At 48.4% G+C, this 24,785-nt stretch overlaps 1 long non-coding RNA gene across 1 annotated transcript in view; it reads right to left on the reverse strand.

Moving 5' to 3' along the window:
* The window catches only part of LOC122540876 (uncharacterized), a 37,606-nt gene extending 33,473 nt beyond the window's left edge, over positions 1-4,133 (reverse strand). Inside the window, exons 1-3 of the long non-coding RNA XR_015753731.1 lie at positions 4,106-4,133; positions 2,797-2,877; positions 2,599-2,666 (exon numbers count right to left, since the gene is read on the reverse strand). This is a non-coding gene — a long non-coding RNA (uncharacterized LOC122540876). The remainder of the gene's footprint in view (positions 1-2,598; positions 2,667-2,796; positions 2,878-4,105) is intronic.
* Between the last annotated feature and the right edge of the window lie 20,652 nt (positions 4,134-24,785).

Genomic DNA, 24,785 nt, shown 5'->3' on the forward strand with positions numbered 1-24,785 from the left:
GGTCTGGTTTCTTGCAGTAGGATTTAGGGAGACAGATTTGAATGTTTGGTGCTGTTTAAGAAGGTAGAAGACAGAGGGTGGTGGAGGGTTGCCTCTCAGACTGGACACCTCTGACCAGTGGTGTGCCACAAGGATCGGTGCTGGGTCCACTGCTTTTTGTCATTTACATAAATTATTTGGATGTGAACATAGAAGGTATAGTTAGTAAATTTGCAGATGACACCAAAATTGGTGGCGTAGTGGACAGCGAAGGAGATTATCTCAGAGTAGGACCTTGATCAGAGGGGCCAATGGGCTGAGGAGTGGCAGATGGAGTTTAATTTAGATAAATGCAAGGACTTACACAATGGTAAAGTCCTGGGGAAGAGTTGCTGAACAAAGAGACTTGGAGTGCAGGTTCATAGCTCCTTGAAAGTGGAGTCGCAGGTAGATAGGATAGTGAAGGCGGCGTTCGGTATGCAGGCTTTTTTTAAGTCAATACATTGAGCACAGGAATTGGGAGGTCGTGTTGCGGCTCTACAGAACATTTGTTAGGCCACTTTGGAGGAGTGCATGCAATTCCGGTCTCCCTCCTAGAGGAAGGATGTTGTGAAAGGGTTCAGAAAAGATTTACATGGATGTTACCAGGGTTGGAGGGTTTGAGTGAGAGAGGCTGAACAGGCTGGGGCTGTTTTCCCTGTAGTGTTAGAGGCTAAGGGGTGACCTTATAGAGGTTTATAAAAGCATGGATAGGGTAAATAGACAAGGTCTTTTCCCTGGGTGGGAGGAGTCTAGAACTAGAGAGCATAGGTTTACGGTCAGAGGTGAAAAACTTAGATGGGACCTAAGGGGCAACCTTTTACACGCAGAGGGTGGTGTGAGTATGGAATGAGCTGCCAGAGGAAGTGGTGGAGGCTGGTACAATTACACCATTTAAAAGGCATCTGGATGGATGTATGAATAGGAAGGATTGAGGGGGATATCAGCCAAGTGCTGGCAAAAGGGACAGGATTAATTTAGGATATCTGATTGGCATGGATGAGTTGGACCAAAGGGTCTGTCACCATGCTGTATATCTCTCTACAACTTTAAAATCAAATCCTCCCTTTGTCTGTTCTATAAAAGATGTTTAAACATCATTAAACTATCAAAACATCGTAAAAGAGTAAGGCAGATTGTCCTTTTCCTAAAAAGAAAATGTCTGTAGTATGGCATTTGCCTCCATCCCCAACAATGTGGAAACCAAGGTCTAGTCACTTGCCAATTAAGGAAGTCACTGCTGGACCATCTTGGCCAGGGAGGTGGGAAGGAAGGAGCGGGTTTCTTTCTGGGGCAAACTCACCCAATTGTTATCCTTCTCTCAACCTGTGGGGAGGGGGAAATTCTAGGCCGTGTTTCCAATAGTTACGACACTGGAGTTCTAGTGGGCAGTGAAGAAGATTATCTCAGACTACAACGGGAGCTTGATCAGATGGGCCAATGGGCTGATGGAGTTTAATTTAGATAAACGCGAGGCGCTGCATTTTGGTAAGACAAACCAGGGCATGACTTATACAATTCATGGTCGAGCCTTGGGTGGGGTTATTGAACGGGGAAACCTAGGGATGCAGGTACATAGCTCCATAATGATGGTGTCACAAGTAGACAGGTTGAAAGCAGCATTTAGCATACTTGCCTTCATTGCTTAGTCCTCAGTGTAGGAGTTGGGACAATGAGGTTGTACAGGACATTGGTGAGGCCACCTTTGGAGTATGTGTATGGTTCTGGTTGCCCTGCTATAGGAAGGATATTATTAAACTGGAGAGGATTCAGAGAAGATTTACCAGGATATTGCCAGGTCTGAAGGGTTTAGTTATGAAGAGGGGCTGGATAGGCTAGGACTTCTTTTCCCTAGAGCACAGGAGGCTGAGGGGTGACCTTACAGAGTTTTATAAAATCATGAAGGGCACGGAGAGGCTGAATAGCCAAGGTCCTTTCCCCAGGGTAGGGGAGCTCAGAACTAGAGAGGAGAAAGATTTAAAAGGGACCCAAAGGGCAACTTTCTCACACAGAGGGTACTTTGTATATGATACAAACCACCAGAGGAAGTGACAGATGCAGGTACACTTCAAACATTTAAAAAGACATTTGGACAGCTACATTAACAGGAAAGGTTTTGAAGGTCACAGGCAAAACCCAGGCAATTGGGACTAGTTTAATTTGGGAACGTGGTCCCCATTGACGAGGTAGGCCAAGGGGTCTGTTTCCGTGCTGTGTGGCTGGGACCCTAAGTTTGGAAAGGGGGCATTTACAGAGGGACGTGAGGAATTCAGATTTGTAATTGAAATAAATACATCAAGTTCTTTAAAAAAACAAACAGTGACTGAAAAGACAAGTGGGTGAGAGGAATATTGGGAGGGGAACAACCGCTCATGTGAAGGGCAAACACGAACAGACTAATTCGGTTACAAATTCTAGATAATTCTGTTCAAAAGAGACGTTCCAGGATGTCGAAGGCGCTATATAAATGTAAGCCTTTAAAGAGCTTGGATTACAGTCTGTGCCGTTCTGGGTTGGACACCTGGATAAGGAACAGCTACTCAAGAGGAAACAGTCAAGTAAATTCATTCGTAAGCATACCTCAAAGCAACAGCAGGAGGAGAGGGTGGGACTCGGCGTCTTCCCAATCCCTGGAAGAGCAGCATTTACTGCGGGAGAGAAACATCAGCAGGTCAGGAACATGTACATCCCACCGACAGACCACCCGAAAGCTCTCCAATCCGATAGGATTGTGGAAGATGTTGGCTGGAAATTTTCTACAAATCAAAGCTCACGCACTTGTTATTAAAGAGGAAGCTGCAGCTTTTCTGGGGAGGAACACAGTCACATTCGAGCAATTCGCCTGAAGTGAAGTGGAGACTGTCCCAGATTTAAACAGTTAGAAAATAGCTCACAAAACCCCATCAACACCCCAAACCGCTCCCCATCCCCGCGACCCCTTGTTAATCTGTCTGCGTTAGACTTACACCTTATTTCCCCCACCCCCTCAAACACACACACACAGACAGAAACTCCCAGAGAGAGAAACTCAGACACACACAGGCGCGTACACACACATTGACAGAAACTCAGACTCAGACAGAGAGGAACTCAGACACACACACACGGGGAGACACACACGGGGAGACACACACACACGGGGAGACACACACAGGGGGAGACACACACACAGGGGGAGACACACACACAGACAGAAACTCCCAGAGAGAGAAACTCAGACACACACAGGCGCGTACACACACATTGACAGAAACTCAGAGACACAGACAGAGAGGAACTCAGACACACACACAGCGACACACACACGGGGAGACACACACACACGGGGGAGACACACACACAGGGGGGAGACACACACACAGGGGGGAGACACACACACAGGGGGGAGACACACACGGGGGGAGACACACGGGGGGAGACACACACACACGGGGGAGACACACACACACGGGGGAGACACACACACAGGGAGACACACACACACGGGGGAGACACACACACGGGGGAGACACACACACACGGGGGAGACACACACAGGGAGACACACACACACGGGGGAGACACACACACGGGGGAGACACACACACGGGGGAGACACACACACGGGGGAGACACACACACGGGGGAGACACACACACGGGGAGACACACACGGGGAGACACACACAGGGGGAGACACACACAGGGGGAGACACACACACAGGGGGGAGACACACACACAGGGGGGAGACACACACACAGGGGGGAGACACACACACAGGGGGGAGACACACACACAAGGGGAGACACACACACACGGGGAGACACACACACAGGGGGGAGACACACACACACAGACACAGACAGAGACAGAGCTGGGTCTGGAAGCTGTGCTCAGACACATGTCCTTATCAGTTCTCCGTCCAGCGGCTTCACTCACAAACTGGTCTGGAAAAGTGATAAGGTGATGGGGCTGGCATTGTCCCGCTCGGACCCGTCCCCCGGGAGGGGGGTCTCTGTCTCCCTGTCCCTCACCCCCCGGGAGGGGGGTCTCTGTCTCCCTGTCCCTCACCCCCCGGGAGGGGGGTCTCTGTCTCCCTGTCCCTCACCCCCCGGGAGGGGGGTCTCTGTCTCCTGAAGCCGCTGTCCCCAGGACCAGCTCTGGGCGAGTTTGCTCCGTCCGCTGGGAGCCGCACATTCCCAAACTTTCACTCCCCTCCCACCCAGCGTGATTGACAGGAGCTGGTGTCACGCCCCCTTCTGGGGGTGGGGCTCAGAGAGTGGGGAGGTGAGTCTGAGGGAGTGGGGAGTGAGTCTGGGGGAGGGGCAGTGGGGGGTGAGTCTGGGGGAGGGGGAGTAGGGGGTGAGTCTGGGGGAGGGGGAGTAGGTGGTGAGTCTGGGGGAGGGGGAGTGGGGGGTGATCTGAGGGAGGGGAGTAGGTGATGAGTCTGGGGGAGGGGCAGTGGGGGATGAGTCTGGGGGAGGGGCAGTGGGGGGTGAGTCTGGGGGAGGGGCAGTGGGGGGTGAGTCTGGGGGAGGGGGAGTAGGTGGTGAGTCTGGGGGAGGGGGAGTGGGGGGTGATCTGAGGGAGGGGAGTAGGTGATGAGTCTGGGGGAGGGGCAGTGGGGGATGAGTCTGGGGGAGGGGCAGTGGGGGGTGAGTCTGGGGGAGTGGGGAGTGGGGGGTGAGTCTGGGGGAGTGGGGGGTGAGTCTGGGGGAGTGGGGAGTGGGGGGGGCTGAGGGAGGGGGAGTAGGGGATGAGTCTGGGGGAGGGGGAGTAGGGGGTGAGTCTGGGGGAGAGGAGTAGTGGATGAGTCTGGGGGAGGGGGAGTAGGGGGTGAGTCTGGGGGAGGGGGAGTAGGGGGTGAGTCTGAGGGGGGAGTAGGGGGTGAGTCTGGGGGAGGGGAGTAGGGGTGAGTCTGGGGGAGGGGAGTAGGGGAAGAGTCTGGGGAAGGGGGAGTGGGGGAAGAGTCTGGGGAAGGGGGAGTGGGGGAAGAGTCTGGGGAAGGGGGAGTGGGGGATGAGTCTGGGGAGGGGGAGTAGGGGGTGAGTCTGGGGGAGGGGGAGTAGGGGGTGAGTCTGGGGGAGGGGGAGTAGGGGGTGAGTCTGGGGGAGGGGAGTGGGAGATGAGTCTGGGGGAAGGGGAGTGGGGGATGAGTCTGGGGGAGGGGGAGTGGGGGTGAGTCTGGGGGAGGGGGAGTGGGGGTGAGTCTGGGGGAGGAGGAGTGGGGATGAGTCTGGGGGAGGGGGAGTGGGGGTGAGTCTGGGGGAGGAGGAGTGGGGATGAGTCTGGGGGAGGGGGAGTAGGGGGTGAGTCTGGGGGAGGGGGAGTAGGGGGTAGTCTGGGGGAGGGGGAGTATGGGGTAGTCTGGGGGAGGGGAGTGGGGGTGAGTCTGGGGGAGGGGGAGTTGGGGGTGAGTCTGGGGGAGGGGGAGTAGGGGGTAGTCTGGGGGAGGGGGAGTATGGGGTAGTCTGGGGGAGGGGAGTGGGGGTGAGTCTGGGGGAGGAGGAGTGGGGGTGAGTCTGGGGGGGGCGGTGTAGGGGGTGAGTCTGGGGGAGTGGGGAGTAGGGGGTGAGTCTGGGGAAGCAGTGAGGGGTGAGTGTTGGTTGAGTGTGGGCGGGTTTGGGGTTGGTTGGGTAGTTGGGGTGAGGTTGGGGGTGACAGGAGGAAGATGGAAGCCATTTTGTTTCATTAACATCATTGCCCCCACCCCCTGGGATACCGAGGGATTTTCAAGGCAGCCATTCAGGGGCAGAGCGACAATGAGCAGTTTCTGGAAGTGACTCAGGCTGTTGCTGCAGGTGTTTCCTCTGGGTTTGTAAGATCCTCACGGTCTGAGGCCTGGGAACACCGTCCCAGGGACAGAGCCTGAAGGAGGGGGTGGGGACAAGCCAGGCAGGCAGGCCATTGGCACCAGCCTCCTACCCCAGCCCCCCTGTCGTTGCACAAACCCCAGCCCCAGACGGGTCTGTGGGCACTAAGCTTTCCAGGGGGGACCCCTCCCACAATAGGGCTCCAGCAGCTGTGGCCATATTCACAATCCTCTCGGTGCTCCAGTTTCCTCCCACAGTCCAGGAATGTGCACATTAGGTGGATTAGACATGGGAAACGTGGGGTTAGTGGTAGTGGTGGGTCTGGGTGGGATGCTCTTGAATGGTCAGTGCAGACCTGATGGGCTGAATAGACTTTTTCAGTCCTGTACAGATTCTATGACTGCCCCCCCCCCCCCCAAGCCCCATCACTGACACTGGTCAGCAATCACTGGGCCCTGCAATCTCCGGCAGCTTCCATGTCAGGATCTCTGGACACCTACCCCCTTGGCCCATGTCCTGCCTTCCTCTACACCCCCCGAGCCTATGAGAATGGAGTCCAGCCAGGGGCTGACTAAGTGCTGACTGCTCACTTGGAATCGAACTGAGCGAGGACCCTTCTCCAGCCTTTCGTGAGCTTCTTGGTTTCCCCTCCCACGGGGCAGCTCACAAACTGAAGAAAACCTGCACAATCCTGTTTTGCGAAATTAAACGTTTTCACATCAGTGATTGTTGGAATGCATCCACAAGTGGCTTTTCAATTGACCGGCATGAAAGATCCTCAGAACCGTGGAAACCAGACATTTCCAAGAAACAACAACACTTGCCTTTACATAGAACCTTCAACACATTAAATGAAAAGGTGTTCTGTGGAAGCCTTATCAAACAAATAATCAAGACTGAACCACATAGGGAGAGGTGAGAACACACACACCGCTCAGACACAGCAGTAGATCGGAAGGGAATGTGTTAAAAGCGGAGGGAAAGTTTGTGGGAGAGGATTCTAGATCACTGACTGCAGGCAGCTGAAGGTACAGCTGGCAAAGGGGGATCAGTGAAAAGCAGCGATGGTTAAGAAGTCCAAATGAAACAATTGCTTATATCTCAGAGGATCTTGGAGCTGGAGCAGATACCAAAAGGTGATGCTGTTGAGGAACTTCAAAACAAGGATGTGAATTTTAAAAGCAAGAGAGGAACTTGACCAGGAGTCAATGTACAAGCACAGCGGGTGATAGGGAAAACATAGAAAATAGGTGCGGGAGTAGGCCATTCGGCCCTTCGAGCCTACACCACCATTCAGGGCTTATCACACAATCTCAGTATCCCATTCCCACCCTCTCCCCATACCCCTCAATCCCTTTAGCCAACATCCTTGTAAACCTCCTCTCCACCCTCTGCACAGTGTCCACATCCTTTTTTTTTAGATTAGATTACTTACAGTGTGGAAACAGGCCCTTCGGCCCAACAAGTCCACACCGCCCCGCCGAAGCGCAACCCACCCATACCCCTACATTTACCCCTTACCTAACACTACGGGCAATTTAGCATGGTCAATTCACCTAACCTGCACATCTTTGGACTGTGGGAGGAAACCAGAGCACCCCGAGGAAACCCACGCAGACACGGGGAGAACATGCAAACTCCACACAGTCAGTCGCCTGAGGCGGGAATTGAACCCGGGTCTCTGGCGCTGCGAGGCAGCAGTGCTAACCACTGTGCCACCGTGCCACCCACATTTTGGTAATGTGGCGACCAGAACTGTACACAGTATTCTAAATGCAGCCGAACCAATGTCTTGTACAATGTTAACATGACTTGCCAGCTCTTATACTCAATACCCTGTCCAATGAAGGCAAGCATACTATATGCCTTCTTGACCACTCTATCTACCTGTCCAGGAACCTTCAGGGTACAATGGACCTGCACTCCCAGATCTCTCTGCCCATCAACTTTTCCCAAGGCTCTTCTGTTCATTGTATAATTCGCTTTAGAATTAGTCTTGCCTAAATGCATCGCCTCACATTTATCTGGATTGAAAACCATCTGCCACTTTTCTGCCCAACTCTCCAGTCTATCTATATCCTCCTGAATTCTCTGACAGTCCCCTATGCTTTCTGCTACTCCACCAATCTTCATGCCATCTGCAAACTTGCTGATCATACCAACAGTGCCCTCTTCCAGATCATTTATGTATATCACAAACAACAGTGGCCCCAACACTGACCCTTGTGGTACACCACTGGTCACCTTTCTCCATTTTGAGAAACTCCCTTGATCTACTACTCTCTGTCTCCTGTTGCTCAACCAGTTCTTTATCCACCGAGCTAGAACACCCTGCACACCATGTGACTTCATTTTCTCCATTAGTCTACCATGGGCAACCTTATCAAACGCCTTACTAAAGCCCATGTATATGACATCAACAGCCCTTCCTTCATCTATCAACTTGGTCACTTCCTCAAAGATCTCTATTAAGTTGGTATGACATGATCTCCCCTGCACAAAACCATGTTGCCTATCACTGATAAGTCCATTCTTTTCTAAATATAAATAGATCCTATCCCTCAGTACCCTCTCCAGCAATCTTCCCACCACCGCGTCAGGCTCACTGGTCTGTAGTTACCCGGAATATCCTTACTATCCTTCTTGTACAGGGTGACAACATGAGAAACCTTCCAGTCCTCCGGCACCTCACCTGTATTTAAGGATGCCACAAAGATATCTGTCAGGGCTCCAGCTATTTCCTCTCTCACCTCCCTCAGCAACCCAAGATAAATCCCATCCGGTCCTGGGGATTTGTCCACCTTAATAACCTCTAGCCTACCCAACACATCTTCCCTACTTATGTCAACATGATCCAGACTAATCAAACTTCTATCTCTAATCCCAAAATTCATCATGTTCCTCTCCTCAGTGAACACTGATGCAAAGTAATCATTTAGAATCTCACCCATTCTCTCAGGTTCGACACACAGCCTTCCTTCATTATCCTTTAGTGGACCAATCCTTTCTCTAGTTACCCGCTTGCTTCTTATATAAGAATAAAATGCTTTGGGATTCTCACTTGATTCCTAGTTTAAGACTTGTCCTACTCTTCCGATATTCCTCCAGGGCCCGTTCTGTCCCCAGTGCCTAGACCTTATGTAGCTTCCCTTTTCCTCTTGGCTAATCATACAATTTCTCCTGTCATCCACGGTTCACGAATCTTACCCTTCCTATCCTTTGCCTTCAATGGCACATGCCTATCCTGCACTACCGTTAACCTATCTTTGAAAGCCTCTCATATATCAAATGTGGACTTCCCTTCAAATAGCTGTGTCCAATCCACATTTCCCAGCTCCTGCCTAATTTTGATATAATTGGCCTTGGCCCAGTTTAATCCTCTTCCCTTAGGACCACTCTCTTCTTTATCTACAAGTATTCTAAAACTTACAGAATTGTGGTCACTGCTCCTAAATGAATCCTCCCACCGCACCTTCTACCACCTCTCCTGGCTCATTCCCCAGTAACAAGGCCAATATGGCCCCTCCCCTCGGTGGACTATTGACATACTGCTCTAGAAAACTCGCCTGGATGCTTCTTACAAATTCTACCCCCATCCAGACTTCTGACACTAAGTGTATCCCAGTCAATGTTGGGAAAATTAAAATCTCCCATCACTGCCATCCTGTTGCCTCTACATCTTTCCATAATCTGTTTGCCTATTTGTTCTACCTCACGCTCACTGTTGGGAGGCCTGTAGTACAGCCCCAACAATGTAACTGCACCCTTCTTATTTCTCCGCTCCACCCATAATGCCTCACTGCTCAAGCCCTCCATAGTGTCCTCCTTTAGCACAGCCGTGATATCATCCCTGACCAGCAATGCATCTCCACCCCCCTTTTACTTCCCTCCCTGTCCTGTCTGAAGCGTCTATATCCTGGAACATTTAGTTACCAAACATCATGCCCTTCCTTCAACCAAGTCTCTGTGTTTGCAATAACATCATACTCCCAGGCACCAATCCAAGCCCTAAGTTTGATCTATTACCCACTATACTCCTTGCATTAAAGTACATGCACTTCAGGCCACCAGTTCTTTTGCGTTCATCTACTCTCTGCCTACTCTTCCCCTTGGTAATGCTAATTTCATGATCCTTACAGTCTCTAGTTTCCACCTCACTAGTCTACTAGTCTTCTCTTCTGGTTCCCAGCCCCTGCCACATTAGTTTAAAACCTCCCCAACAGCAGTAGCAAAAACTCCCCCAAGGACATTAGTTCCAGTCTAGTTCAAGTGTAGCCCGTCCAATTTGTAATAGTCCCACCTTCCCCAGAACCGGTCCCAATGTCCCACAAATCTGAACCCCTCCCTCCAACACCATCCCTCAAGCTACATGTTCATCCTGCCTATTCTTTCATTTCTACCCTGGCTAGCACGTGGTGCTGGTAGCAATCCTGAGATCACTACCTTTGAGTTGCTCCTCTTTAACTTCTCTCCTAGCTCCCTGAATTCTGCTTTCAGGACCTCATCTTGTTTTTTACTTATATCATTGGTGCCTATATGCACCATGTCAACTAGCTGTTCACCCTCCCCTTTCAGAATACTCTGCAGCCGATCGGTGACATCCCTGACCCGAGCTCCTGGGAGGCAACATATCATCTGGGAGTCTCATTTTTGGCCACGGAACCGCCTGTCTACTCCCCTTACAATAGAATCCCCTATGACTATGGTCCTACGAGAGTCTTTTTCCCGCCCTTCTGAACAGCAGTGCCCGCCACGCCGCCATGGTCCTGGCAACTGCTGTCCTCTCCTGGTGAGTCATCTCCCCCAACAGTATCCAAAACGGTATACCTGTTTTGGAGGGAGATGACCTCAGGGGACACCTGCACAGCCTTCCTACTCTTTTTCTGTCTTTTGGTCACCAATTCACTGTCTCCCTCAGCAATTCTAACCTTCTTGAATATACCTAATGAACTGGCCCCAGCAACTTCCTGTAGGAGAGAATTCCACAGGTTCACAGCTGTCTGAGTGAAGACATTCTTCCTCATCTCAGTCCTGAATGGCTTACCCCTTATTTTTAGACTGTGACCCCTAGTTCTGGACTTGCCCAACATTAACAACATTCTTCCCACATCTAGCTTGTCCAGTCCCATCAGAATTTTATGTTTGTATTCCAGCGAATACAAGCCCAGTTGATCCAGTCTTTTCTCATATGTCAGTCCTGCCATCCTGGGGATCAGTCTGGTGAGCCTTCACTGAACTCCCTCAATAGCAAGAGTGTCCCTCCTCAGACTAGGAGGCCAAAACTACACACACTACTCTTTCATCCTAAATGATTAACTCCAGCATTTTTTTCCAACCGCCGATGTCAGGCTGACCTGTTTTCTCTCTCTCTCTTTTTTAAAAAGTGGGGTTGCATTAGCTTCCCTCCAGTCCATTGAAATTCTTACAGAGTCTACACAATGCTGGAAAAGGATCATTCATGTGTCTGCTATTCCTAGGGTCACTATCTTAAATACTCTCGGATACAGAGTATCAGGACCTGGACATTTATCAGGTTTTAATCCCATCAGATTCTCCAATACCATTTCCTGACTAATAAGGATTTCCTTCAGTTCCCCCTTCGTGTCTGGCCCTCTGTCCCCTGAAGGTTATTTATATCCCCCTCAGTGAAGACAGATCCAACAGGTTCAGGTCTGCCATCTCTTTATTGTCCAATATGAATTCAACTGATTCTAATGGGGTGACTTGGTGGCTCAGCAGTTAGCACTGCTGCCCCACAGCACCAGGGACCTGGGTTCAATTCCACCCTTGGGTGACTGTGTGGAGTTTGCATATCCTCCCCGTGCCTGCGTGGGTTTCCTCCCACAATCCAAAGATGTGCATTTCAGGTGAATTGGCCGTGCTAAATTGCCCAGAGTGTTCAGGAATATGTGGGTCAGGGGCAAATGTAGGGGAATGGAATTGGATGGGATACTCTTTGGAGGGTCAGTATGAACTATTTGGGCTGAAGAGTCTGTTTCCACACTGTAGGGATTCTATGATTCTAACTGTAAGGGGCCTACTCAGACTTGTCCTACCTGCCTATCTCCTTTTCCACCTATCCACTCCACCCTCTCCTCCCTGACCTATCACCTTCATCCCCTCCCCCACTCACCCATTGTACTCTATGCTACTTTCTCCCCACTCCCACCCTCCTCTAGCTTATCTCTCCACGCTCCAGGCTCACTGCCTTTATTCCTGATGAAGGGCTTTTGCCCGAAACGTCGATTTCGAAGCTCCTTGGATGCTGCCTGAACTGCTGTGCTCTTCCAGCACCACTGATCCAGAAATTGTCTTCATCAGTCTTTTTCTCTTCATACTTCTGTAGAAGCTTTTGCAGTTAGTTTTTACGTCTTCTGCAGGTTACTCTGGTATTGTATTTTCCCCTTCCAAATTAAACCCTTGCCGTCCCTGTTCAATTTTAAATTTCTCCCAGTCTTCAGGTTGTCTGGCCAATTTATCTGCCTCCTGTTTGTCTTTAACACCATCCCTGATCTCCCTTGTTAGCTGTGGTTGAGCCACCCTTCCTGTTTTACTCCTACGCCAGACAGGGATGGATAATTGTTGAAGTTCATCCATGCTTTCTTTCAATGTCTGCCTTTGCCGATCCACCATCAACTCCTTCAGTATCTTTGGCCAACTAATCCAAGCCGATGCAGGATTATCTCATACCATCAAAGTTAACTTGCTTTAAGTTCAGGAGTTGGTGTGAGTTAAGATGATCTCGAGTTTACGGAGAGTAGGTTGTGGGAGGCCAGCAGCAGTGGGTCAATTTATAGAGAATCAAACCAAGACTGAGGATTTCAGCAGGAGGTGAGTTGAGATAAGTGATGTCAAGTCTTCACACAGAAGCTGAGAATTTTGAGAGTGTTGGACTGAAGTTCCAAAGGTCCATGGTTCAATCCTGGGTTTCAGCAAAATAAGAGTCACTCCACCAAGGACATGCAAGTCCTGGGTCTCCTTCATCACCAAACCCTAACCATCCAACACCTGGAGGAAGAACTCCTCATCTTCTGCCTTGGGACCCTCCAACCACACAGGGTTAATGTGGATTTCAACAGTTTCCTCTTATCCCCTCCCCCCCACCTTATCCCAGATCCAACCTTCCAACCTGGCATTACCTTCCTGACCTGTCCATCACCTTTCCCATCTATCCACTCCACCCTCCTCTCGACCTATCACCTTCTCCCTTCTCCTGCACTTTCATCTACCTATCACATTCCTAGCTACCTTCCCCCCCCCCCCCCCCCCCCCCCCAATTCATCTCTCAGCTCCCCCAGCCCACCAACCTCATTCCTGATGAAGGGCTTATGTCTGAAATGTCGATTCTCCTGCTGCTCAGATGCTGCTGGGCCTGCTGTGCTTTTCCAGCGCCACACTCTCCACTCTGATCTCCAGTAGTTGATTTCAGCAGAATGAGTTGAAACAGGCACAGACATGCGATTTCTGATGAACAGCTCCCAGCGCTGGGAGCAGCAAATAGCCCCTGGCCATACAGGCCAGTAATCATTTGTCATAATGTTTAGCTCAATATTCATTGGTATAACCCAGGTAGAGACCAAAATTCATGTGGATATTCCCAGAACAGATGATGCCAGGTGTTTTGCAAGCTAACAGAAAGGATACGTGCCTCATTTGATGGGAGGTGTTGTTTTAATGGCCTCATGACATTATCACTAATTCCTGAGATCCGGGTATTGTTCTGGGAACCTGGGATCAAATCCTGCCATGCTACAAAATCTGGAATTAAGAGTCTAATGATGATTGTTGAAGGGATCTGGTTAACTCGTGCCTTTTAGGGAAGAAAATCTTCTCTCCTTACATCCCCCATGTGACTCCAAGCCCAGAGCAATGTGGTTGAGCCATAACTGTCTTTTGGAAAATTAGGGATGGGCTCAATGCTGGCTCATCCCATGATTGAGGCCTGAGTAAAGAAATAATTTCTATCTGTTAGGACTTCAGGATCTCCCGAAGTGCAATGCAATCTCTGAAAGTGTTGCCACTGTTGTAATGTCTGGGACACAGCTGCCAGCTTGTTTACAGCAATCTCCCACAAACAGTAATGTGCCAAAGAACCTGGTTGGTGACAGTGGAAAGATAAATGTCGGTTTAGACACCTGGGAAGATTTCCCCAATGGGATCTGTTACATCCACCAGAGAGAATGGATGGGGTTTCACCCCAATAATTCAAGATTCCCACTGTAACACATTGGAGTGTTGGCAGGAATATTGGCCTTGGGACCATGGACCTAAAGTCCCAATGACCTGAGCCAGTGCTCTGCACTGAGCCTTAACTGTCTACCTGCAAACAAGTGACAAGCCTCTCAGCTATTGCTATTGTCAGTTTAATGGTAGTGACAATTAAATTGGAAGGGTTCTGTCAACCTGCTTTCCGGGGAAAGGCTGCAGTGAAACATGAGCAGCTTCCTCGGTGGATCTTGGTCTGTGATGTCCGGAGGGTCCATCAGTTCAGCTGTTAATTGCCTGTTAGAAAATGTCAAGTTCTCCCATCAATCCTTGCACCTCTTCACCAGAGGCTCGTCGAGCTTTCTTGATTCCAAACATCAACAGAGAAGATTTGTCTATTGGATATGATGGTTGTACCTATTCCCCAGGAATGTAAATTCCTCCAAGTGTGAGTGTGGAAAACAAGAAGGTGGGTACATCATCATGACCACACATCTCTCTGCCCTGTTGTAATGTAGAAAATGTTGGAATGCATCAGTTTGATATTCACAATTCCCAAATAATCAATTCCCATGTTGTGAGGCTAATTTTAAACAGAAGGTTTCTGTGTTGGAGCTTCCTCATATTCAAGCTGTACAGAGAGACCCCGTGGCAGGTACAGCATTAGCAGTCTGAACCCCTCCAGGACTTTCTGAGAACTTAAATCTACATCAGAGCCACAGAGTCAGAGAGTTGTAGAGTATAGAAAGAGGCCTTTCAGCCCATTGTATCTGTGCTGGTCACCAAGCACCTATCTACTCTAACCACATTTTCCAGCACTTGGCTCATTGCCTTGCATTTCATGATGTTTCATTGTTATTATTATTAAATTGGCAAGAGCAACCAATAGCTGAGAGTTATGTTCACCCAGAGCCACTGTGTTGATGTGTTGACATGTAGTTGTAGGGTACAGGGTGAATCGGCTACTAGGGAAGACACAATAGGTGACTCGGTGATCATCTAAAGACCTCTTAAATGTTTTGAGAATTTCCGTCTCTACCACCCTTTCAGATAGTGAGTCCCAGATAGCCACCATCCTCTCGGGGAAAGAAATCTTCCTTAATGCCCCTCAAAACCTCTGCCCTTTACCTTAATTCTCGGCCCTCTGGTCACTTACCCCTCTATGTCTTCCTATCGACCCTGTTTACCAACATTTTGTACTCCTCAGCTTTCCCTGTCGAAGGAAAACAACCACAGTCTATTTATTCTCTCTGGGACTGAAAGCAATGGAAGAATTGCAGACAGGATTAAAAATGGTGTGTGTTGTTGATGATTCTATTTGATAACACCAGTTCAAAATATGTTTGTTACTTATCTTTTGTGGTTGATCTTCCAACACCAGTAAAGCAATGGGATTGTCCACAACATGCCTCCTCAACACAGTGAGGATGTGTCTGTAATCACTGATAAGGTAGAATAAGGTTCTCTGCGTATTGGGTGAGGGAGCAGTGAACCGTGTAACATGATGGGACACTGCACAGGTAATATATTCTGCTGCTTATAGTTCTCAGCTCTGGGAGTGTATCCCCTTGCATAGCTCAGGGCCATTTTGATACAACTGCAATTCCTGCGTATCCATGTGGCACAGCCTTCCCTATGGGACAACATCAACCCAAACCCATCCCTCAGTCAGAACGAAGTTTCATGCCCCAGTCCAGAGACATGAGGAAAAACAACCAGGCTGACAATCTGAGGGAGTGCTGCACAGTCAGAGAGTCAGTGCTGATGGAGTGCTGCAGTGTCAAAGGGTCAGTGCTGAGGGAGTGCTGCAGTGTCAAAGGGTCATTGCTGAGGGAGTGCTGCACAGTCAGAGGATCAGTGCTGAGGGAGTGCCGCACTATTGGAGGGTCAGTACTGAGGGAGTGCTGCAGTGTCGGCGGGTCAGTGCTGAGGGAATGCCGCACTGTCAGAGGGTCAGTGTTGAGGGAGTGCTGCACTATCAGAAGGTCAGTGCTGAGGGAATGCTGCACTGTTGGAGGGTCAGCGCTGAGGGAGTACCACACTGTCGGAGGGTCAGTGCTGAGGGAGTGCTGCACTGTCAGAGGGTCAGTGTTGAGGGAATGCCGCACTGTCAGAGTGTCAGTGCTGAGGGAATGCCGCACTGTTGGAGGGTCAGTGCTGAGGGAATGCCACACTGTTGGAGGGTCAGTGCTGAGGGAATGCCGCACTGTTGGAGGGTCAGTGCTGAGGGAATGCCACACTGTTGGAGGGTCAGTGCTGAGGGAATGCCACACTGTTGGAGGGTCAGTGCTGAGGGAATGTCGCACTGTTGGAGGGTCAGTGCTGAGGGGTGCCGCACTGTCAGAGGGTCAGAGTCAGCATGGATTTATGAAGGGGAAATCATGCTTGACTAATCTTCTGGAATTTTTTGAGGATGTAACTCTGAAGATGGACGAGGGAGATCCAGTAGATGTAGTGTTAGTGAGCAAAATTAGGGCGCATGGTGTTGGGGGCAAAGTACTAACTTGGATTGAAAGTTGTTTGGCTGATAGGAAACAAAGAGTAGTGATAAACGGCTCCATTTCGGAGTGGCAGGCAGTGACCAGTGGGGTACCGCAGGGATCAGTGCTGGGACCACAGCTTTTTACAATATATATTAATGATATAGAAGATGGTATTAGTAATAACATTAGCAAATTTGCTGATGATACTAAGCTGGGTGGCAGGGTGAAATGTGAGGAGGATGTTAGGAGATTACAGGGTGACCTGGACAAGTTAGGTGAGTGGTCAGATGCATGGCAGATGCAGTATAATGTGGATAAATGTGTGGTTATCCACTTTGGTGGCAAGAACAGGAAGGCAGATTACTACCTAAATGGAGTCAAGTTAGGTAAAGGGGCAGTACAGAGAGATCTGGGGGTTCTTGTACACCAGCCAATGAAGGTAAATGCAGGTGCAGCAGGTAGTGAAGAAGGCTAATAGCATGCTGGCCTTCATAACAAGATGGATTGAGTATAGAAGCAAAGAGGTTCTTCTGCAGCTGTACAGGGCCCTGGTGAGACCGCACCTGGAATACTGTGTGCAGTTCTGGTCTCCAAATTTGAGGAAAGACATTCTGGCTATTGAGGGAGTTCACAAGGTCAATTCCTGGGATGGCGGGAGTATCTTACGCTGAAAGACTGGAGCAACTGGGCTTGTATACCCTTGAGTTTAGAAGACTGAGAGGGGATCTGATTGAGACGTATAAGATTATTAAAGGATTGGACTCTCTGGAGGCAGAAAACATGTTTCCGCTGATGGGTGAGTGCCGAACCAGAGGACACAGCTTAAAAATACGGGGTAGACCATTTAGGACAGAGATGAGGAGAAACTTCTTCACCCAGAGAGTGGTGGCTGTGTGGAATGCTCTGCCCCAGAGGGCAGTGGAGGCCCAGTCTCTGGATTCATTTAAGAAAGAGTTGGATAGAGCTCTCAAGGATAGTGGAATCAAGGGTTATGGAGATAAGACAGGAACAGGATACTGATTAAGGATGATCAGCCATGATCATATTGAATGGTGGTGCAGGCTCGAAGGGCAGAATGACCTACTCCTGCACCAATTGTCTATTGTCTAGTGTCTATTGTCTATTGTCAGTACTGAGGAAGTGCCCGCACTGTCAGAGAGTCAGTACTGTGGGAGTGCCCGCATTGTCGGAGGGTCAGTGCTGAGGGAGCGCCACACTGTTGGAGAATCAGTGCTGAGGGAGTGCAGCACTGTCGGAGGGTCAGTGCTGAGGGAATGCCGCACTGTCGGAGGGTCAGTGCTGAGGGCGTGGCGCACTGTTGGAGGGTCAGTGCTGAGGGAATGCCGCACTGTCGGAGGGTCAGTGCTGAGGGAATGCCACACTATTGGAGGGTCAGTGCTGAGGGCATGGCGCACTGTTGGAGGGTCAGTGCTGAGGGAATGCCGCACTGTCGGAGGGTCAGTGCTGAGGGCATGGCGCACTGTTGGAGGGTCAGTGCTGAGGGAATGCTGCACTGTTGGAGGGTCAGTGCTGAGGGAATGCCGCACTGTCGGAGGGTCAGTGCTGAGGGAATGCTGCACTGTTGGAGGGTCAGTGCTGAGGGAATGCTGCACTGTTGGAGGGTCAGTGCTGAGGGAATACTGCACTGTTGGAGGGTCAGTGCTGAGGGAATACTGCACTGTCGGAGGGTCAGTGCTGTGGGAATGCCGGACTGTCGGAGGGTCAGTGCTGAGGGCATGGCGCACTGTTGGAGGGTCAGTGCTGAGGGAATGCTGCACTGTTGGAGGGTCAGTGCTGAGGGAGTGCCACACTGTCCGAGGGTCAGTGCTGAGGGAGTGCCACACTTTTGGTTCGATGGAATGTCAGTTTCAAGCCCCATGTACCTCACTGGGGGATGTAAACTTCAAAGAGTTGAGCAGTTGTTCTCAGCGTCTGGGCCAATATTTACCCCTCAGCCAACATCAGTTAGAACAGATATAACAGGTCATTATCACATTGATGTTTGTGGGATCTTGCTGTGCTCAAATTGGCAGCCATTTTCTGACATTACAATGGACTGTACTTTAAAAAGTACATAACTGACAGGGCACTGTGTTTCTGTATATTTGGAAGTTAAAAACGATGCTAAAGGAATGTTTTTTTGCAGAGAATTGGATGCCACGGATAGTTCCCGAGGTGCTTTAATGGGCTCTGAGTCAGTCCACACCCTGGAGTAACTGAGATTTGGCACCACCTTGCTCAGGAATTTGTGTTTTTGAATTGTTCGGTGACTGTCTCTGTTTCCACCTAAACTCACATCTGCTTAATCTGTTTTCAACAGGCCCTGATCTGCTCATAGTCAGCGAGTCACAGCATTCTATTATCCCTGATCACTCAGGAATGTTGCCTGAGGTGTTTGATATCCAATGAGAAAGATTATTCAATTCAGTGAGCAGTATATCTAGCTGACTAGTCATTAGACATGTTAACCTTCCCTGACACTGTAACCTCGACCAGTTCCACTGCCCTCTGATGTCCCTCTGCGCCCCCAACTCGGGATTTCTGGACATGCCTTCTTTTAATCACTTGCTGAGGCGTGATGCTCAGGAATCTCCTTCATCCACTTGGTGCCTGGTGGAATCTGTTGTTGTGTTGCTAGCTCTCCACTTGCTAAAGCCCAAGTAAATCTGTTTTCCATAACTGTTTATTTGCATATCATGGTTCAATAAAAACTGCAGTCTGAGGGCAGGTCTGAAGACCTCCTCGTGGGTCTGCTCCTGGGCCTGGCCAAACTGGCCATAAACAGGTCCAGGCAGCGGGCCATGGAGGGGGGTCATTAGGGCCAATTGCCTGATCCTGTCAGAGCCCGGGTGTCCCTGGAGAATGAGCACGCGGTGTCCACCAACACCCACGAGCTGTTCAGGGAGAGGTGGGCGCTGCAGGGAGTGGAGTGCATTATCTCCCCCTCCAACTCTATTTTGATTTAATCCCTACCCTCCCCTTCACTGTTTGATCACACAGCATTTCCCCTTTGATGTGAAGGGCACGGCTTGTCACTGGCCACTTGGGTGTTTCCTTTCCTCCTGGTGGTAGAAGCTGAATAAAGATTTGTGCACCTTGTGTCTCTCACTGTGTCTCACACCTACAAAGAAAAATACAAACTGCAGTCTGCTCTGGGAACAGGAGTAGATTGTTCAATCTACTGAGCATGCTCCACTTTTAAACACCATCAGGGCTGACCCAACACTTAAGCAGCTTTTCCCTGCACTGTTCCCGTAACCCTTCAGACCACTGATAATCAAACATGTAAACTCTTGTTTCTTTAGCCTGTGATATTGAGTGTTGTCAGGAATGTCTAGTGGGGAACATGGTCGGTAAGGTGAATCCTGTCACCATTACTGTCACTCACACATTCACCTGATCCTTACTTGCTTTTGGCTAAGTGCAGGTTGCATTGAGATTTTTGGGGTTAATTGTCCTGAGGCTGAATGAATTTTCTCACCGTATCTTACCAAACTCACCTCATTAACAACCTGTTCCTGTCACACCTCTCACATCCAATTCCATCCCATTTGACACGTGCTGTTCCCATTGGAGACCCACCAGACTGATTCAATTCCCAGAAGCCTGAGATTACACCTTCATGATGCTCCCCTGCTCCTCTACACCATCCCTGGGCAGGTCACTGACAATAGCCCCCACTCCTGAAGCCTGCCTTGCTCCACCTCCCCCTCCCCCCCACCACACTGCTTTACCTACAGTGCCCCTCAGACCTCAGCCATCCCGGGGGGTGAAGGGGGCGATGGGGCACCTGAGGATTGGGTACGACTGCTCGGACTGGTCTGGGATGGGGGTCATGGTTGGAGAGAAGGGTTGAGGGCCTCAGTATTGCCCACTCAGAATATGCTGCAAGATCCTGGTGCCCTGACCCTTGTACAATGGCAGCACTCTCTGGTAAATGTGCTGGGTGCTGAGGAACTGGCAGAAAGAGAGCAGTCTCCCAGGGAGGGGGACCTGGGACATTTCATACAATCGCGATGAATTGAACACTCCCATACCTTTTACCCATATTATCTCCATAACATTGACCATCAAAGATCTATCAATCTCTACTTTCAAACTGAGCTTCCACAGTGCTCTGGAGCAGAGAAGGCCAAAGGTTCCCCACTTTCTGAGTAAAAACAAAATCTTCCTCTTCATTCTAAATAGTAGGCCCATCGTTTTTAAATTGTGGCCCTTGTTCTTGACTCCCCGACAGAGGAAAGAAACATCAGTCCAGCATTTTGTCCGTCTGTCTCTCTGTCCACCTGTCCCTCTGTCTGCCTGTTCATCTGTCTCTCTCTATCTGCCTGTCCACATGTCTGTCTATCCGTCTGTCCACATGTCTGCCGGTCTGCCTATCTGTCCGTCTGTCTCTCTGCCTGTCTTTCTGACTCTCTGTGTGCCTGTCCACATGTCTGCCTGCCTGCCTGTCTGTCTGTTTGTCTGCCTGCCTGTCACTTTGCTAGGGTTGCTGCAGCACTGACAATCACTTGCTAATATCAGGGGTTTAGGTTTTTACTTGGTGGACTTATGGGAATAAGTGAGGACTGCAGATGCTGGAGATCAGAGTCGAGAGTTGGAGCTGGAAAAGCACAGCAAGTCAGGCAGCATCTGAGGAGCAGGATAATCAATGTTTCGGGTCTAAGCCCTTCATCTGGAAACCTGAGTTGGTGAACTTATGGCAATTTGGTTTTGATTACAATTGCACAAGAGGAACAGGGCTGAGACCCAAGAGTAACTCAACAGGTTTTGTGACTTTTGTGTTATGTATTAGTAACTATTTAAAGCATCATTGGCATTTATCTAACACTTTTCAAAGTCTAAATGTGTCTAACAGTGCTTTTAGCGTTAATGTATCTAACAGTGCTTTGAGTGTTAATGTGTCTAACAGTGCTTTGAGCGTGAATGTGTCTAATAGTGCTTTGAGTGTTAATGTGTCTAACAGTACTTTGAGCGTTAATGTATCTAACAGTGCTTTGAGCGTGAATGGGTCTAACAGTGCTTTGAGCGTAAAAGAGTCTAACAGTACTTTGAGCATTAATGTGTCGAACAGTACTTTGAGCGTTAATGTGTCTAACAGTGCTTTGAGCGTTAATGTGTCTAACAGTGCTTTGAGCATTAATGTGTCTAACAGTACTTTGAGCGTTAATGTATCTAACAGTGCTTTGAGCGTTAATGTGTCTAACAGGGCTTTGAGCATTAATGTGACTAACAGTGCTTTGAGCGTTAATGTGACTAACAGTGCTTTGAGCGTTAATGTATCTAACAGTGCTTTGAGCGTTAATGTGTCTAACAGTACTTTGAGCGTTAATGTGTCTAACAGGACTTTGAGCGTTGATGTATCTAACAGTGCTTTGAGCGTTAATGTGACTAACAGTGCTTTGAGCGTTAATGTATCTAACAGTGCATTGAGCGTTAATATGTCTAACAGTACTTTGAGCGTTAATGTGTCTAACAGTGCTTTGAGCGTTAATGTATCTAACAGTGCTTTGAGCGTTAATGTATCTAACAGTACTTTGAGCGTTAATGTGTCTAACAGTACTTTGAGCGTTAAAGAGTCTAACAGTACTTTGAGCGTTAATGTGTCTAACAGTGCTTTGAGCGTTAATGTATCTAACAGTGCTTTCAGCGTTAATGGGTCTAACAGTGCTTTGAGCGTTAAAGAGTCTAACAGTACTTTGAGCGTTAATGTGTCTAACAGGGCTTTGAGCGTTAAAGAGTCTAAAGTACTTTGAGCGTTAATGTAGCTAACAGTGCTTTCAGCGTTAATGGGTCTAACAGTGCTTTGAGCGTTAAAGAGTCTAACAGTACATTGAGCGTTAATGTGTCTAACAGTACTTTGAGCGTTAAAGAGTCTAACAGTACTTTGAGCGTTAATGTGTCTAACAGTGCTTTGAGCGTTAATGTATCTAACAGTGCTTTCAGCGTTAATGGGTCTAACAGTGCTTTGAGCGTTAAAGAGTCTAACAGTACTTTGAGCGTTAATGTGTCTAACAGGGCTTTGAGCGTTAAAGAGTCTAACAGTACTTTGAGCGTTAATGTAGCTAACAGTGCTTTCAGCGTTAATGGGTCTAACAGTGCTTTGAGCGTTAAAGAGTCTAACAGTACTTTGAGCGTTAATGTAGCTAACAGTGCTTTCAGCGTTAATGGGTCTAACAGTGCTTTGAGCGTTAATGTGTCTAACAGTACTTTGAGCGTTAATGTGTCTAACAGGACTTTGAGCGTTGATGTATCTAACAGTGCTTTGAGCGTTAATGTGACTAACAGTGCTTTGAGCGTTAATGTATCTAACAGTGCTTTGAGCGTTAATGTGTCTAACAGTACTTTGAGCGTTAATGTGTCTAACAGGACTTTGAGCGTTGATGTATCTAACAGTGCTTTGAGCGTTAATGTGACTAACAGTGCTTTGAGCGTTAATGTATCTAACAGTGCATTGAGCGTTAATGTGTCTAACAGTACTTTGAGCGTTAATGTGTCTAACAGTGCTTTGAGCGTTAATGTATCTAACAGTGCTTTGAGCGTTAATGTATCTAACAGTACTTTGAGCGTTAATGTGTCTAACAGTACTTTGAGCGTTAAAGAGTCTAACAGTACTTTGAGCGTTAATGTGTCTAACAGTGCTTTGAGCGTTAATGTATCTAACAGTGCTTTCAGCGTTAATGGGTCTAACAGTGCTTTGAGCGTTAAAGAGTCTAACAGTACTTTGAGCGTTAATGTGTCTAACAGGGCTTTGAGCGTTAAAGAGTCTAACAGTACTTTGAGCGTTAATGTAGCTAACAGTGCTTTCAGCGTTAATGGGTCTAACAGTGCTTTGAGCGTTAAAGAGTCTAACAGTACTTTGAGCGTTAATGTGTCTAACAGTACTTTGAGCGTTAAAGAGTCTAACAGTACTTTGAGCGTTAATGTGTCTAACAGTGCTTTGAGCGTTAATGTATCTAACAGTGCTTTCAGCGTTAATGGGTCTAACAGTGCTTTGAGCGTTAAAGAGTCTAACAGTACTTTGAGCGTTAATGTGTCTAACAGGGCTTTGAGCGTTAAAGAGTCTAACAGTACTTTGAGCGTTAATGTAGCTAACAGTGCTTTCAGCGTTAATGGGTCTAACAGTGCTTTGAGCGTTAAAGAGTCTAACAGTACTTTGAGCGTTAATGTGTCTAACAGTACTTTGAGCGTTAATGTGTCTAACAGGACTTTGAGCGTTGATGTATCTAACAGTGCTTTGAGCGTTAATGTGACTAACAGTGCTTTGAGCGTTAATGTATCTAACAGTGCTTTGAGCGTTAATGTGTCTAACAGTACTTTGAGCGTTAATGTGTCTAACAGTGCTTTGAGCGTTAATGTATCTAACAGTGCTTTGAGCGTTAATGTGTCTAACAGTACTTTGAGCGTTAATGTGTCTAACAGTACTTTGAGCGTTAAAGAGTCTAACAGTACTTTGAGCGTTAATGTGTCTAACAGTGCTTTGAGCGTTAATGTATCTAACAGTGCTTTCAGCGTTAATGGGTCTAACAGTGCTTTGAGCGTTAAAGAGTCTAACAGTACTTTGAGCGTTAATGTGTCTAACAGGGCTTTGAGCGTTAAAGAGTCTAACAGTACTTTGAGCGTTAATGTAGCTAACAGTGCTTTGAGCGTTAATGTGTCTAACAGTACTTTGAGCGTTAATGTGTATAACAGTACTTTGAGCGTTTATGTATCTAACAGTGCTTTCAGCGTTAATGGGTCTAACAGTGCTTTGAGCGTTAAAGAGTCTAACAGTACTTTGAGCGTTAATGTGTCTAACAGTGCTTTGAGCGTTGATGTGTCTAACAGTACTTTGAGCGTTAATGTATCTAACAGTACTTTGAGCGTTAATGTGTCTAACAGTACTTTGAGCGTTAAAGAGTCTAACAGTACTTTGAGCGTTAATGTGTCTAACAGTGCTTTCAGCGTTAATGGGTCTAACAGTGCTTTGAGCGTTAAAGAGTCTAACAGTGCTTTGAGCGTTAAAGAGTCTAACAGTGCTTTTAGCGTTAATCTATCTAACAGTGCTTTGAGCGTTAATGTATCTAACAGTGCTTTCAGCGTTAATGGGTCTAACAGTGCTTTGAGCGTTAAAGAGTCTAACAGTACTTTGAGCGTTAATGTAGCTAACAGTGCTTTGAGCGTTAATGTGTCTAACAGTACTTTGAGCGTTAATGTGTCTAACAGTACTTTGAGCGTTATTGTGTCTAACAGTGCTTTTAGTGTTAACGTATCTAACACTACTTTGAGCGTTAATATATCTAACAGT

The sequence above is a fragment of the Chiloscyllium plagiosum genome, unplaced genomic scaffold, assembly GCF_037043375.1.
Source record: "Chiloscyllium plagiosum isolate Xiang-an unplaced genomic scaffold, Cpla_swu_hap1 HiC_scaffold_39, whole genome shotgun sequence".
In the NCBI taxonomy this organism is placed as follows: domain Eukaryota; kingdom Metazoa; phylum Chordata; class Chondrichthyes; order Orectolobiformes; family Hemiscylliidae; genus Chiloscyllium; species Chiloscyllium plagiosum.